Source organism: Alligator mississippiensis, chromosome 5 (assembly GCF_030867095.1).
Source record: "Alligator mississippiensis isolate rAllMis1 chromosome 5, rAllMis1, whole genome shotgun sequence".
In the NCBI taxonomy this organism is placed as follows: Eukaryota; Metazoa; Chordata; order Crocodylia; family Alligatoridae; genus Alligator; species Alligator mississippiensis.
The window spans coordinates 219260950-219276408 of NC_081828.1; the positions used below are offsets into that span (position 1 = coordinate 219260950).

At 54.0% G+C, this 15459-nt stretch overlaps 1 long non-coding RNA gene across 1 annotated transcript in view; it reads left to right on the plus strand.

The window, feature by feature from the left end:
- The window catches only part of LOC132250997 (uncharacterized), a 33472-nt gene that overhangs the window by 2779 nt on the left and 15234 nt on the right, over window positions 1–15459 (plus strand). The window lies entirely within an intron of this gene.

A 15459-nucleotide genomic window follows, 5' to 3' on the forward strand; every position in this document is an offset into this window, starting at 1 on the left:
TCATGAGCCCCTCTATTTCATCATGCAGCCTTTCATGTTTTCTTTCAATCCACTCACACTTTTGTAACACCATTATTCTAGACTCTGCCGTGGGCTTTCTTGCCTTGCTAAAGCTTCCCCTGCTGGCTTTCACGCAGCAGAGGACCAGTTGCATTAAGACATAGAACATTATCAGAACTATCAAGACAAACAATATTCCATACAGGATTTTCTTGCCAAGGGCCCCGAAATCTGGGAGCCAGGAGGTTAGCCAAGACCACATTTCTTCTAGACCCCAGTCAGTATTTCTTGAGGCCACTTGATGTAGGACCCTTAACTGATTTCGAACTTTACAAATGTTGGTTTCTATTCGCATGTCCTGATTGACATAGACACCACAGGTGGAGTTTACTAAGGCACACACTGCTGCCTGGGATACCAATAGGTAATCTAGGGCTATGCGGTGTTGTATAGTTACTTGTGAGATCTGGGGGATCTCTTCTTGCAGAGCCTGCATTGCATCCGCAGTGGCATTTCCCATAGCTTCCATTGTGGCTGAAATGTTAATTATGGCTAGTTCCAATTCTCTTACCCCAAGCCACGGTATGAAGGGTCTCACAAATTGGTGGAACCCTGTGTTTCTGGTAGCTAAGGGGTTAACCGCCCTTTTCACGTGATGGTTGAAATTCTTTACTTGTTCCAGATATATTGCACTATGCATTTCGAAACCAGGGATAACACGTCCAAGAGTGCATTCCCCCACCCAATTCCAGGGCAAGATTTTATGAGCCTTGTTTCGGCAGAGCCAGTAAAGTGGGGCAGAAAAGGTACTCAAATCTAAACAGGTGTTGTGCCCTATCCGGCACTTTCGATTGACATGCATCGTATAGGACGGACCACGTTGGGCTGCTATCCTGCTGGACCGAGATATATTACAAGAAGTAAAATTGGAGTGAATGTAAAATTCTGATCTGTTTGCAATGAGAGCAACATGAGGTTCCTTAGAAAAGTTGTAGACCATGAATCCTGTACAATTGAGAGAGAGTACGTTACCCAACAGGATTCCACTGGTGCTACTAGGGCTATAATCCAGAGTAGTTAGGCAATGAGGATAGTATCCTACAGGTGTGGCTTTATTATAAGCTCCGGTGTTGTTGGATCTGTAACAGAAAGGCGCCTCTACTCTTGGGGAGATTATCCAGTTAGCAGGGGCGGCCCTCCATTCCTTAGGAGCGGACCGATGGGCAGCTAACGAGTAGTGTCTAAAGAAGCCACCGTTTATTTTTCCCCATTGCTGGAGGGATATTGGCACTCCGATCACTGGGATTCCTTGGTGTAGGTGCGCTGGGCTGTGAGAGCGTATCCAGCAGTCACTTTTATTTCCAGCTTGAGCCACTGTACGGGAGATCTGCAAGTACACATTTTCCTCCCACCCCCCTTGGGTGATACTGAGATACCCAGGTGTGATGTATAAGGATATCAGTGCCATTTTTAGAAAGAGGAGGGACAAAGAATTTCAACAACAAACAACCAGCACCAGTAAGAAAAAGAACACGACCAGCCAAACCCAGGATGGCAGCTAAAGTTTTTCTTCATCCTCTGGGTTCAGGTTACCTAAAGGACTGATAACGTCAGCTCTTGGTCTTGATCGAGGTGGTGATCTTCCGAGTGGGAGCATTCACTTTCTTCAAGGCCGGAGGTGATATCTTCGTTCTTCAACTGATGAATCCGGCTGGGCTGAGGTGCTGGGTTCAGGGGAGAGGTTACTAGCACTTGCACCCTGACGCGCCTCACTTGCCTGAGTGAGGTCCTGAGGGTCTTTGTCCTTGGCCTCAGGGAAAGGTCCCAACCTTGGTTGGAATTCAGCTGCTTCGGGGTCCAATGGAGGCGATACCTTCTTGCAGTGTGAGGCGTGAGTCCACGTTTGGGGACCTTGGCAACAAACAGCAGAATTAGTGGTCAGAAGTACCTGGAAAGGTCCCTTCCATCTGGGGTGAAGTGCGTTTTTCCATTGATAGACCTTTACGTAGACCCAATCTCCTGGTTCAAGGTTGTGACAGGTGGTTGAGGTAAGGCTTCTTGGACCTGTGAATGAACAGACCTGGCATACTTCATTAATGCCTTGCAATAATTTAGTACAGTTTCATCAGTTAATTGTAGGTCTGTTTGGTGAGGGGCAACAGGTGGTATGGCTGGCATCCTCATGGGTCGCGCCATGAGTATTTCATAAGGGGTTAGGCCATGTTTTCTGTTAACAGTGTTTCTAATGTGCATAAGAGCAATGGGCAGCGCATTGGGCCATTTGAGGCCTGTTTCAGCACAAATCTTCGAAATGCGCGTTTTCAATTCAGAGTTTTTACGTTCTACAGCACCACTCGATTGTGGATGATAACTGCAGCGCAGGTGTTGCTGTATGTTGAGTGCTTGGCAGATGTTTTTTACTATCTGTCCTGTGAAATGGGTGCCGCGGTCGCTATCTATTGTGAGGGGCAATCCAAATCTAGGGATGAATTCTTTGAGCAATTTCTTTGCTACAGTGATGGAATCAGCATGTGCGCACGGGTAGGTTGCTACCCATCCAGAGAGCACATCAATAATAGCAAGCATGTACTCATAAGAACAGCACTTAGGTAGCTGCACAAAATCAATTTGCAGATTTACAAACGGTCCCCATGGAGGGGGATGGGCTGCGGGTGTCGTTTTTACCTGTTGCCCAATGTTGTGAGCTAAACAGATGGGACAGGGGCTACAGTACTGTTGTGCCATGGAAGGAAAATTTGGGGCAAACCAATTTCTTTGTACTGTAGCAATCATCCCCCCTTTGCTCGTGTGGGCCACAGAATGGGTTAAATGAGCAAGATGTGGCAAAAGCTCTCTAGGCGCCACCAGGCAGCCGTCCGGGGAGCGCCAGAGAGAGTCGGGGTGCAGTGAACATCCTGCACGCAGCCAGCCAGCTATCTCCTTTTGGGGGGCTTGATTTTGAAGAAGGGCCAGACTTGAAAGGCTAGCCAAAGGAGACTGGTCTGCTGCAAAACAAACAAGAACAGAGTTAGGAGCCCATGGGCCAGAAAGGGATGGTGACTGTTGAATTTCTGATGGAACTCAATCAGAGATTGCAGGTTCTCAGTCCAAGTGATGAAGATGTCATCGATGTATCTTAAGTATAGGTGGGGGCACATTTCTCACGGGAGGGCCACTCTCTCTCCAATCTCTCAGTCCTGATCCTCAAGGGAAACTTACACAACACTGCCCAGAGACGAGCCTATGAGCTCCATTTCATCAACCTGCTGGATACTAGAGATCAGGGACTGAACATAGACATTGGATTTTTTGGTACATTATAATCTGCCTAGCAACTGACTCCCCCGCCCAGCCCAGCCCAGCCCAGCCCAGCCCAGCCCCTGGCTTCTTCACTTTTCATCCCATGCAGGAAGAGCACACACCGACTGCTGAAGCTTCCTTAGCCTGACAAAGGGTTTTTGAACCCAAAATCTTGCTTAATAACTATTCTCCAACCATTTGGGTTGGTCTAATAAAAGATATCAAATTCACCCAAGGAACCTTGTCTAACACAGTAGCAGTCGGCTCTTAGCACCTGGGAAACTGCAGATCAACCAAGGGAAGAAATCAATAGGAGACAATGTAGCAATCGCAAATTCTCTAAACCTCACTGATCAAGGGCTAGAAGCCCTGGTCTGAGTTAATCAATGCTGGGGACCAACTTTTGGGCTGAATATCTCCAGATGGACCGCTCCCAGAGCCCTATTCAAAATTCATCAACGGACTCCCAAACCTGCACGTACATGCGGACGACCCCGGGGGCTGACAGATGCCGTCCAGTAGCCACCAAGGGGGAAATCCCATGAGGATCAACGACCCCTGGATCGGGCAAGCCTGAAAACTGGGGAGTCACCAAAGTCTGCCAAGGACAGATAAAAAGCAGTGAAAAGTGATCCTCAGGGGCACCCTCTTCATCTCCAACTCGACCAGCACCCGACCTGTCCAGCCAGAAGGACCAGCCGGCGACCCCCTTCTGGAGAATAACACCACGACTGGCCATCGACGGCAGACTCCAGCGCCTGTGGGATAGGTATACCTGACTCTTGTATCTCACTAGTGTGTGTGTGTGTGTGTATGTGTATGCGGGGACCAGCCCCAAGGTTTATGATTTGACTTCATTACAGTGTTTCAATCTGCCTAATAAACCAGAATTTTAAGGATCCTGAGTTGGACATTTGTAGCCAACACCTGAGCCTGGCATTGAAAGGGCTGTCCCCCTACCTCCAAACCACCAAACATCCTGCTGCTGAGTCCCTCTGCCCAAAAGAGAGCCCCAGCAGGATCACATCCCATCTCCCCTGGCAGCAGCCTGTGGCTACACCTCATCCATCATGGGGAAGCCTTCACGTGCTCCCGTTGTGCTCTGGGATCTGTAGTTGTTCCCTCTTAAGGGACAAGCAGTGTAAGAGCAACGCTGTCACTGCGATGGTCCAGAAATGATGCAAGAGGAAAGCATGTCTCAGGATGATCTCTGTCGCTGAGATATAGACATTCAAATGCAAGGTCTTCTTCCTTGGGTCTCTCGGGGATGAGCTGGCTCCCGTGTGATCTTACGCTGGCTGTAGCAGCCCAGAGTGCAGTGCAGATGCTGGCTGCTGGAGCATCAGCCCTGGCACAGTCACTGGTTTCTTGCACGTGTCTGTGTGTAGAGGACTCAGCCCAAGCAGACTGGATTTCAGAACCGCTGCTTTGGTCAGATGCGGCTCTTCCCTTCACTTTTCCACCCTGGACTGAGCCATTTGCAAAATTTCCACCCCATCCTTGCTGACGCTGCAGGCTCTCACTGTCTCCACCCACCCCGGCTCCCTCCCTTCTCCTGCCCTCTCTGCCCTGACTTGCTGGAGCCTGTCAGGACTTTCTTCTGGCTTGACTTTCCTTCCGCCAGCGCCTTCCACCAATCAGTGCTCTGGCCCCTGCTCCTCCTGGCCTCTCCCAAGCTCAGACCTGCCTCATTCAGTTGCATTGCTTTGCAAAAAAGCTGCGGAGAAGTCTGCAGCTCAGCTTCGGGCCAGCAAGTCGGAGTTGCCGGTTGGTGCCCCGTGGCCTTTTCTGTTGGGTGTAACAGTGCTGGGGTGGTGAATGGAGGGAGCAAGACGGGGAATCAGCGACTAGAGAGGACCCCAGGGAGGATGGACAGAGGCAGCCTGAACTAGCCCAGAAATAACCAAGAAAACTTGGAAATAACTGAGAAAAAAGGGGTCAGAGGCCACATGGTGGGAGACACAGAGGAAACATGGGAGTCGATTAGATAAACCCGTGGCAGCAAATGGAAATGTCTTACAAGCATCCCAGCCAAACAGCCTCACTCCCAGTCTCCCTGCTGAGCAAAGAGCGTCAGAGACCTACCCGCCAGCCGCTGCTGTGCTGCTTCCTGAGTCACAGAGCAAAGCCACGGGCAAACCCAGCTCTCCCCTCGCCATGGGGCCTGGGCGTGAGTCCCCAACCCCTGGGATCCCCACAGCGGGTCTGCACCGCTTCTGGGAGATGTTGTGAATGGCCATTAACTAACAAAATTCTTTGGGTAAATGTGATATCTTTTATTAGACTAACTAAATAGTTGGGAAAAAAAATATTATTTGCAAGCTTTTTCCAACTATTTAGTTGCTCTGATAAAAGATATCACTTTTACCCGAAGAACCAGGTACCGGGGGATTGGAAACTGGCTAATGTGGTCCCTGTTTTTAAGAAGGGGAGGAAGGAAGACCCAAGTAATTACAGGCCTGTAAGCCTCACCTCGGTGCTCAGGAAGCTCTTGGAGAGGGTCATCAAGGAGCACATCTGTGGGGGGCTGCAGGGGCGATCGTGCTCAGGGGCAACCAGCATGGGTTCATCAAAGGCAGGTCCTGCCTGACCAACCTGATTGCCTTTTACAACCAATTAACTAAATCCCTGGATGATGGTGTTGCCATGGACATAGTCTTTCTAGACTTTAAGAAGGCCTTTGACACTGTCTCTCACCCCATCCTCATCAATAAATTATGCGACTGCGGCATTGATGCCTGCACAGTTGGATGGGTAAAAAAATTGGCTGATGGGGCGCACCCAGAGAGTGGTGGTGGACGGGTTGTACTCAACCTGGAGAGATGTGAGCAGTGGGGTCCCCCGGGGCTCGGTCCTCGGGCCGCACTGTTTAACATCTTCATCAGCGACTTGGACGAGGGGGTGGAAAGCACGCTGTCCAAGTTTGCTGTTGACACTAAGATGTGGGGCGAGGTGGACACACTTGTAGGGAGAGAGAGGCTGCAACTAGATTTAGACAGACTACAACAGTGGGCAGACGAGAATAGGATGGGGTTCAACGTAGACAAATGCAGGGTGCTGCACTGGGGAGAAGGACTCCACAGCACACATACAGGCTGGGGAGTTCCCCTCTTGAAAGCACAGAGGCGGAACGGGATCTTGGAGTCATTATTGACTCCATGATGAACATGAGCCGCCAATGCCAGCCCGCAGCCAGCAAGGCCAGCCAGACCTTGTCGTGCATCCAAAGGTGCATCTCAAGCCGGTCCAGAGAGGTGATCCTCCCCCTCTAAGCAACTTTGGTCAGGCCGCAGTTGGAGTACTGCGTCCAGTACTGGGTGCCGCACTTCAGGAGGGATGTGGCCAGCCTGGAGAGGGGTCAGAGGAGGCCACACGCTTGGTGAGAGGGCAGCAGGACAGGCCCTACGAGGAGAGACTGAGGGACCTGAACCTGTTCAGAGGAGGCTGAGGGGGGACCTGGTGGCTGCCTACAAGCTCATCAGGGGGATCAACAGGAAATAGGCAGAGCCCTTTTCTCCCCAGCACCACCTGGGGTGACGAGGAACAATGCTCATAAGTTGATGGAGAACAGGTTTAGGTTGGAGATCAGAGGCAATATTTTAGGGTAGCCAAAATCTGGAACCAACTTCCCAGGGAAGTGGTCCTCGCCCCAACCTTGGGCATATTCAAGAGGAGATTGGACAATGACCTGTCTGGGGTCTTGTGAACCCAGCATCCATTCCTGCCTGTGGCAGGGGGTCAGGCTCGGTGATCTATTCAGGTCCCTCCTGACCCTAGCTACTATGAAACTATGAAACCTTGTCTGCCTGTGTCCTTAGCCCAACACAGCTACAACCAATAACCCTGAAACATGGAATTAACCAACAATGCCTTTTAATGCCTTTGACTATTGCCCAGGGCAGCAGTCGTTCACCCCAGCCTGAACCCATCCTCTAAGGAAGTCCTGGCCCCTCACAGCTCTGCACCCATGCAGGATCCTACCTCTCTTCCTACCATAGCAGGGCACTGGCACGTCTTAACCCCGATGCCCCCGGCTAGCACAGGCTACACGGTGAACGGGAACTGTGTGTCCTACACTGAACCAACATACACCACCTACATACCACATAGGTCCCACGTGTGGGGGCCAATGTTATCTTTCAACTACAATGCCCTTTAAATGGATTTATGACCCATTGGCAGGCAAGGCTCTTTGGGTAGATGTGATATTTTGTATTAGACCAACAAAATAGTTGGAAAAGTTGATCTTTGCAAGCTTTTGAGCACAAACACCCTTCTTCATGGCCCATTTACAACAATTCCTGAATCCTGCCCACACAAGGAAGGTGAGACACCCCCCAATCCCTCCCCTTTGATAGGCCGTGATCTCCCAGTACTCAGCTTCTTTTCTTTTGCTAATTATGTGTGTCTGCTACACGGATGTGTCTCAGCCCTTGTGCTTCATTTGTTGGGCTTGGTTTCCTATGTCCAGAGCCCTGAGGAACAATGTCTTACATTGGCAAGTTTGTCTACCTGTATTGGAAAGAGTTCAGGGGAGGGAAAAGAAAAGGGATCAGGGGCTAGTGAGGAAAGGCTGAGGGAAATGGGTTGATTTAGTCTGCAAAGGGGAAGACTGAGGGGGATTGAATAGCAGCCTTCAGCTCCCTGCCGGGGGGCTGCAAAGAGGATGGAGCTGGGCTGGTCTCAGTGGGGGCAGATGGCAGGACAAGGAGCAATGGGCTCAAGCTGCAGCAAGGGAAGTTGAGGTTGGATATTAGGAATAACTTTCTCACTAGGAGCGTAGTAAACAGGCTCCCCAGAGAGGTGGTGGACTCTCCATCCCTGGAGGTGTTTAAGACCCAGGTAGACAAAGCCTTGGCTGGGATGACGTAGCTGGGGCTGGTCCTGCTTGGAGCAGGGGTTGGACTAGATGTGACTCCTGAGCTCCCTTCCTGATTTTCTGTGGCTCTAACCTGACTACACAGTTTGGCCAATAAAAGATATCATCCTAAGGGGAGCCTTGCCTCGCATGTCAATTATTGTGGTTTTTTAACATTTGCCAATAGCTTTACACCTGTTTTTGTGCCTCAGCCATCAAGGGAAACAACAGGGAACCGCCGTGATCGAGATGGAGACAGCAGGTCCTCCCAGGGAGCCGTGCAGGGCAGGGGCAGGGATCCAGGCCGGCTCTGCCACCCCGGGCTGCCCTGCAGAGTCCGAGTGCTGTGACCCAGGGTGACCCTGCTCTTAAAACCAGCTCTCCCACTCCCCTGGATGACCCGGGGTCCAGCTCACTACGGGCTGGATGGAGCATGGGGCTGCGATGCTAGGGGAAGGGGCTGTGGGAGAACATGCGGAGAGGATTGAGACTGACTAGCAAGGCCATAGCCAGCTCCTGGCCGTGCTTCTGTTCTGGTACGGCACAAACCTATGTAGATGCTGGGCTTCACCAGAGCGGTTGTATTCGAAGAGCATTGTTCGAGACCAGCTCTCACACGCAGTCGGGGCCAAGGAGGGTGGAGCAGAAGGGAGGGAGAATGCCCCTTTGCCCCTTAAACCCACGGGAGGATTTGTCCATGAGGCAACAGGCCTCTGAAGCAGATCCTGCGCACGGCACGTGGACCCCGCTTTGCACCTCGGGCGCTTGCCCTGGGGACAAACCTTTGCGTGTCTGCAAATGCGATGCCAATGGCTATGAACGCAGCAGGAGCTGGGGGACAGGAGACCAGCACGGCGTTGCACCAAGCGGGGAAGAGGAACCTGGATGAAAAGGGACCTCCAGGCCCCGTCTGGGCAGCATCACATGCGGCAGCTCCCTACATGCTCTGATCCAGCTGCATCGTGCAAGGAGGCAGGTTTCCCCGCTTTGACCCTGGAAAGGGCTGTTCGAGACCCTTTCCCTCAACCGTCTCACTTGCTGGCTTGCTTTATTCTTGTTCTTCCTGACACTTGCCGGGACTTTTGGGGCCAAAAGCATCCTTTACCCACAGCTCTGCAGCCTGGGGGTTTGCTCCAGGGGCACGAAGAGCAAGGTATTTTGCAGGACAGTTGCTACAACAGTGACAAGTGCACACGACGACTAATGGGACCCCGGGGACTATGTTTTCCCCATGGCTTTACAAGATCCGAAAGTGCTTTCAAGAGAAATACGAGCTGCATGATGCTACCCTAGCGACCCTGGTGAACCACCGCGAGATACGGGAGGTGGTAAGGGCAAGAGACACCACATCGCTGGTAGGTTTGCTGCCTGGTGACAGCGACCAGGCCACATGGGAGCAAATCCTCCACAGGGACCTGACGAAGGAGCACGGAGACCTGCACTGGCAGCATCCCCCCCCGGGCACTCGCCGTGCGGACATGGAGAAACAGCGCACTTGTTCAGGATTAGCCCCTCTGAGGAGGGCAGTGGGTAGTGGGACGGGTGTAGGAATAGGTGCAGAGTCACACAGTGCAAACTGTGTAATGGGTTTTTAGTGTGCTTTGAGCTGCGAAGTGAACCATGAGGGCCACTTGCAGAGTGTTGGAGGTGGAGTTATAGATATATATACAGAAATAAATATTTCTGCAAAAAAACCCTGCAGCCCAGATCAACCCAGTGTCTAATCTGTTAGCAAAACTCCACCCGCAGCCCTGACAGCCCCAGGCATCACCCCTGCCCCAGGGAAAGCAGGGGGGCTGCAGCCTCAATGTCCCGCTGCTGCAAAGGGGGTTAATATACGCTCAGAGGACCCCGGACTGAGGCTGTGCCCCCACCGCAGAGGAAGGCAAAATCTCCCAGTCTGACCAGGGAGGAAAATTGCTTCCTAACACCATCATGGAGCAGCGTGGAAGGGGACGTGCTGAACATAGCTCAAATCAAAGAGCATCCTTTGTGTGCAGAGCCCCCAGTACCCACAGCCCCAGAGGAGCTGCAAGGCTTGGGGGGACACGGGGATGCGAGGAGCCACGAGCAGTTTCTATCAGCCATGGGGATGCAAAGAGGTGCTCACTGCTCCCGGCCCCAAAAGTGGAGCGGAGAACGTCATGCCATAAAGCAGGAGGCCCATGGCAAGGCCCCAGGGCTTGCATGCAGATCCCTGCCCTTCATAGCTCATTATTCACACAGCCTCCCCCTCCCAGCACTTCCTGCTGCCACTCTGGTTTCACTTCAGATTGCATAACTCTCTCCTCGAGCTCTTGTAGGCTAAGATCCAGTGTAGGAAGTATCTGAAGTCCTGGACTTGGGAACCTGGGAGGGAGGATGCTTGCCTGCAGCTTCTGCGGGCATCCAAATCCCAAGACCTCCGGGCATGGGGCTGCACATAGGATGCCTGGCAATGGATTTGGGAGTATCTGAAGTATCCCAGGGTGAGAGGCTGGGTTGGAGGATGCTCGCTGGTTGTAGCACCTTACGGGGCGCTTAGAGCGATCGAATTCTGCCTACTCAGTCGATACGGTTTTTGGAACAACTGAGTTCTGCTCAATCGATATGTTTTGGGACTGATTTGTCTGATTTGACTGGGAACACAACATATATTATAAAAAAATAGATCCCCTACTGCCACTCAGTCGGGGAAGGACCCACAAGGCGAGGGGAGGGTTTGAGAGAGGGTCTTGGAGAGGAATGAGCTCCCGGGTGCCAGCTGACTCCAGCTGGGACAGCAGGCTTAAAACCAATTATTTATTATCATCATGCATTTATCTAGCACTGGCAACCGCTGAGCAGTGCACAGACACTAAAGGCAAAGTCTTTGTCTTGTCTTTATTTTTTCTTTGAAATGTCATGTTTGGGGCCAAACCAGTTCTGAATTCTCCCAACAGAGCAGAGCTCAATTGTTGCAGTCCGGGCGGCACGGCCAGCGGCACGTCTCCTCCCTCCCGACTCTTCAGCCTGGGGCTTTGGATACTCCCAAGTCCACGGCAGCCTCCCGCATGCAAGCCCCAAGCCCGGAGGCTTTGGAGTTCAGATGCTCTCGAAGTCTTACTTGCAGATGCTCTCGAGTCTCACTTGCCCCAAGCCAAAAGGCAGAAGGAGCAAGCTAGCGGGAAAGGCCAAAAGCAACCCCCATCACCATCCATTGTGTAGTGTAGATCCTCCCATTGGGAGGCATTTGCAGACTCTGGCCAGGGTCAGCCGGCCGCAATGCAAAGGACAGGCCTTCACCCTCTAACTACACCGAGTCATTCACAGGATCTCCCCTGCCAGGTCAGTGAGCCAAAAACCACCTCATTGCACTGGTGTCTCCCCTGCCAGGGAAAACCACCTTCTAGATCACAGTATTGCCCCTGCTTAGGAAGCGTCTGCACAGCAGTCGCGGCCGGGACCACAGTGTGACATAGACATACCCATGCTAACTGCAAACTAGCTCGTCTGGGTCACGGTGGCAGCCCAGCCATGGCAAGACAGAGGCTTAGGGACAGCCACAGCGGCAGGGCCAAGCCTTAGGCAGCTCGCTTCTGCATCACGCCTCAGGCTGCTGAGCTACATGGGACCCAGGAGAAGTCAAGCCAAAACTAGCTCAGGGCATGTCTCTGCTGGGCTGCGGCCCCAGCGATGCCTGCAGCACGGGCAGGGACCTCTCAGGTTGCAGCTTGTTCCTGAGACAACCCCAAGCCTAGAAACACTGACATCAGCACAGGGGGAGCGGGTGCCAGCTGCTGGCTGCAGCATCATGTTCAGACAGTCCCAGATCTCCGGGCTGCAGCACCATGCACAGTAATAGAGGAGTCTCTTTGGGTGCAGAGATGTCAGTGGTGGTGGGACAACAGAGCCTGTCTGCCCAGGTCTGTCTGGCCTGCAGCACCTTGGTGCACAGTAAAACGAATAGTGCAGAGTTAGAAATAAACAGAAGAGCAAGAAGCAGAACAATGTGCCCTCGTTGCTAAGAAGGTAGCGGTATTCTGGGTGCATTGGCAGGAGCGGTGCCAGCAGATGGAGGGCAGTGATTCTTCCCCTCCATTCAGCACTGGGGAGGCCACATCTGGAGTCCTGTGTCCAGCTGTGGGCCCCCCACAACAGAAAGGATGTGGACACATTGGAAAGAGTCCAGTGGAGGGCAACGAAAATGGTTGGGGGCTGGGAGACAGGACTGGCGAGGAGAGGAGGGAACTGGGGTTATTTAGTCTGCAGAAGGGAAGACTGAGGGGGATTGAATAGCAGCCTTCACCTCCCTGCAGGGGGTTGCAAAGAGGATGGAGCTGGACTGTTCTCAGTGGGGGCAGATGACAGGACAAGGAGCAATGGGCTGAAGCTGCAGCAAGGCAAGTTGAGGTTGGATATTAGGAAAAACTCTCACGAGAAGGGTGGTGAAGCACTGGGACAGGCTCCCCAGAGAGGCGGTGGGCTCTCCATCCTTGGAGGTGTTTAAGACCTGGCTAGACAAAGCCTTGGCTAGATGATGTAGTTGGAGCTGCTCGTGCTTTGAGCAGGGGGCTGGACTAGATGTGGCCTCCTGAGGTCCCTTCCAGCCCTCATCGTCTTTGATGCTATGAACGCCGAGCAGGGATTAGCCTGGGTTTACAATTGCTGTGAACAGGGTAAGCACTAAGAGTCATGGAGAAGTCGGGCTGGAAGGGCCCTCCAGCGGTCACCCAGTCCAAGGGGTCTGGCATTGCCCAGCACACATCTGCAGTTTACAACCAGCACTGGCCTGCAGCTCCTGCTCTCCGCAAGATGCACGGAGAAAAGATGAGATGCAGGAAGAGGATCTCTTGGAAACGAGCAGAGCACACTGCATGAGGGATTCTCAGCTGGGGAGGCCGCACCTTGGGGTGCCTTGAGAGCCTTCCAAGGGTGCTACACCACCCGCTGTATTGCTCTACCTACATTATGCTATAGGGTTCCTGTTCCAGCTACTTCTATGGTGCTGAGATCTGGCTCTGGACCCTTGCCCCCAGGGACTGGGATGATACACGGGGCAGCTGTGCCCTTCCCTGTCATTGCTGGGGCACTGCTGGCACCGACACTGCAACCATAGGGTAGTGCTGTTCCCCACGCTACCTGGTCTCACCTGCCTCACTGGAGAGCTGGGCCTTTTGAGGGTGCAAGGGAGGGAGTAAAAGGACTAAACCAGCCTTGAAGACCCCGAAGGTGAGACTGCCCTCACGTCCCACCGGCTGCAGGCACATCGCCTGGCCGTTCAGTGGGGTTTCAGTCCTTCTCTCTTGTCCTCCAGAGCCAGAGAAGCAAACGCCACAAGAATTTGCAACCAGAGCTGGCAAGGACGGATGGTGTCTCCCAGATGGTGGCTCACCAGCTCATCCCGGCCAGGCGCCAACCCAGGGGCAAAGAGATATCCGTGGGGTCCATGCAGCCGGCAGGGCAGAGCGGGCCATGGGCGCTCGTCTTGGCCGCAGAGGGGGGTTGCAATCTGCTCCTGGGGTAGGGTAGGAGGGTTCAGAGGGGTTGAGCCCACAGCTCCCCCAGCCCTATAAGGGTCACAAAACACACGACACGCAGCGCCTGCCAAAACGCCGGCCTTTATTGCCCTCTAGGGACCTGGCTACAGGACAGACGTGCCCCCTCCCCTCCGCCCCCAGTGCTTCCCTCTCTTTGCCCCCAATCTCCTCACCTCTACGCCTCCAGCAGCCCATCTGCACTCACACCACCGCGGGGAAGTGAACGCAGCAAAGCCCGTCGTAGACCCCCGAGCCCTCATGTACCTCCTCGTCCAGAGCCAGCCGTGCCTCCTGGCTGCAGAACAGGCCCCAGGACATAGCGCCGGTCCCTTCCCCAGACAAAGTCTAGCCCAAAGCAGAGATCGGCCTGTTTGTATAAAGGGGCCGGTACATTGGAGCAGCAGCGCAAACCGAGATGCTGAGAGACAAAGGATCGCTTGTGAGGCACTGCAGAGAAGGCCTGTGCTACCCTGGTCCCAGGGCACCCGACCCCCGCAGACATCAGGGGACACAGGCTCCATCCTGCCGAGCGCTGGGACATGCACTTCACATCATACCCATGCAGGTTCCCACTGCACCGAGGTCGCTGCATGGGCTGAGGCGCTTTGCATTGCTGATCAGAGCCGGGGTGCTCAGAGCTGGCAGGACAGAGCCCCTCTGCAGTCAGTGACAGCCCAGCTGCTGATTTCAGGGCAGCTGCACAGCTGCTACGCCTTGATGCATGATGCACAAGACAGCAGTCGCTGGCTCTATCAGCTGCGATGACTTGAAATCCAAGAGCCAAATTCACCCCCTCCGCAGCTCTGCCCCTGGCTTTAGGGATGAGCGGGCAGCCTGGCAACAGTGGGCTGGTGATGAGACCTGGCACGGAGATGTGGCTACAGGCTAGCTGATGGGATGCGAGATGCAGGACAGCACATGGCAGGGAGCCAGGAAGGGGCCAGGTCTCCCCTCCCACTGCCGCAGGTCTTGCAGGCCCGAGCTGTTGGCGCTCAGCTGCCCCGACCTGCTGGCTGTGCCTCCCACCCCTGCGATTCCCAGCCCGGCCTCCTACCCTCCTCCAAATAAACCTCCCTAGTCCCCGGCATGCAAACGGCCTGTTAGGAGCACAAGCAGAACGGAGCCGAAGACTGGCTTGCCAAGACCAGAGCGCAGGGGAGACATGGTACCATCATGCAGCCCACACGTCACTACCCGCCTGGAGTTGGCCGGTCGCGGTGTCCAGGGAGCTCGCGGCCCACGGGGCTGCACTGTCCCCTATACAGGCAGTCTCTGGCCTCGGTCTTGGCATTGTCTCTGGTCCGGGAAGTCTTGGAGTCGCCGACTCGGACCCCTCGGAGCTGTAAAGAGCTGCTGTGCTCACGGCTCAGACGTCCTGGGAACTCGGCCTCTGGCCCTTGCAGGGGACGGCAGGGCCCTTTGCTCCCACTGCTTTGGCCCGGGCAGGAGCTGCCCTGGCTCACACTCCTGGCAGCGCGGTAGCTCCTGCATGAAGCCTGTCTTGCACTCGGGGCATTTGAACAGCTCATCTCCATGGTGGGTTTTCCAGAGCTCCTACAGCCGAGGCTTTGTCCAGGCTCTGGGCAGGCAGGAGGGCTCCCATCTCCCTCGTGCACTGTGCAGGTCACCCCTCTGCTATGTGGGTGTTAGGACGGCCTCTCCCCGGCGCGGGTTTCTGGTGGGCTGCAGGCACCGGCCTCTCCCCGAAGGCTTTGCAGCAATCTCTCCCCACATGGGAGGGTCACCGAATGTGGAGAGAAGCTCTCTGGTTCCTGCCTCTCCAGCGATTAAATGGTTTCTCCG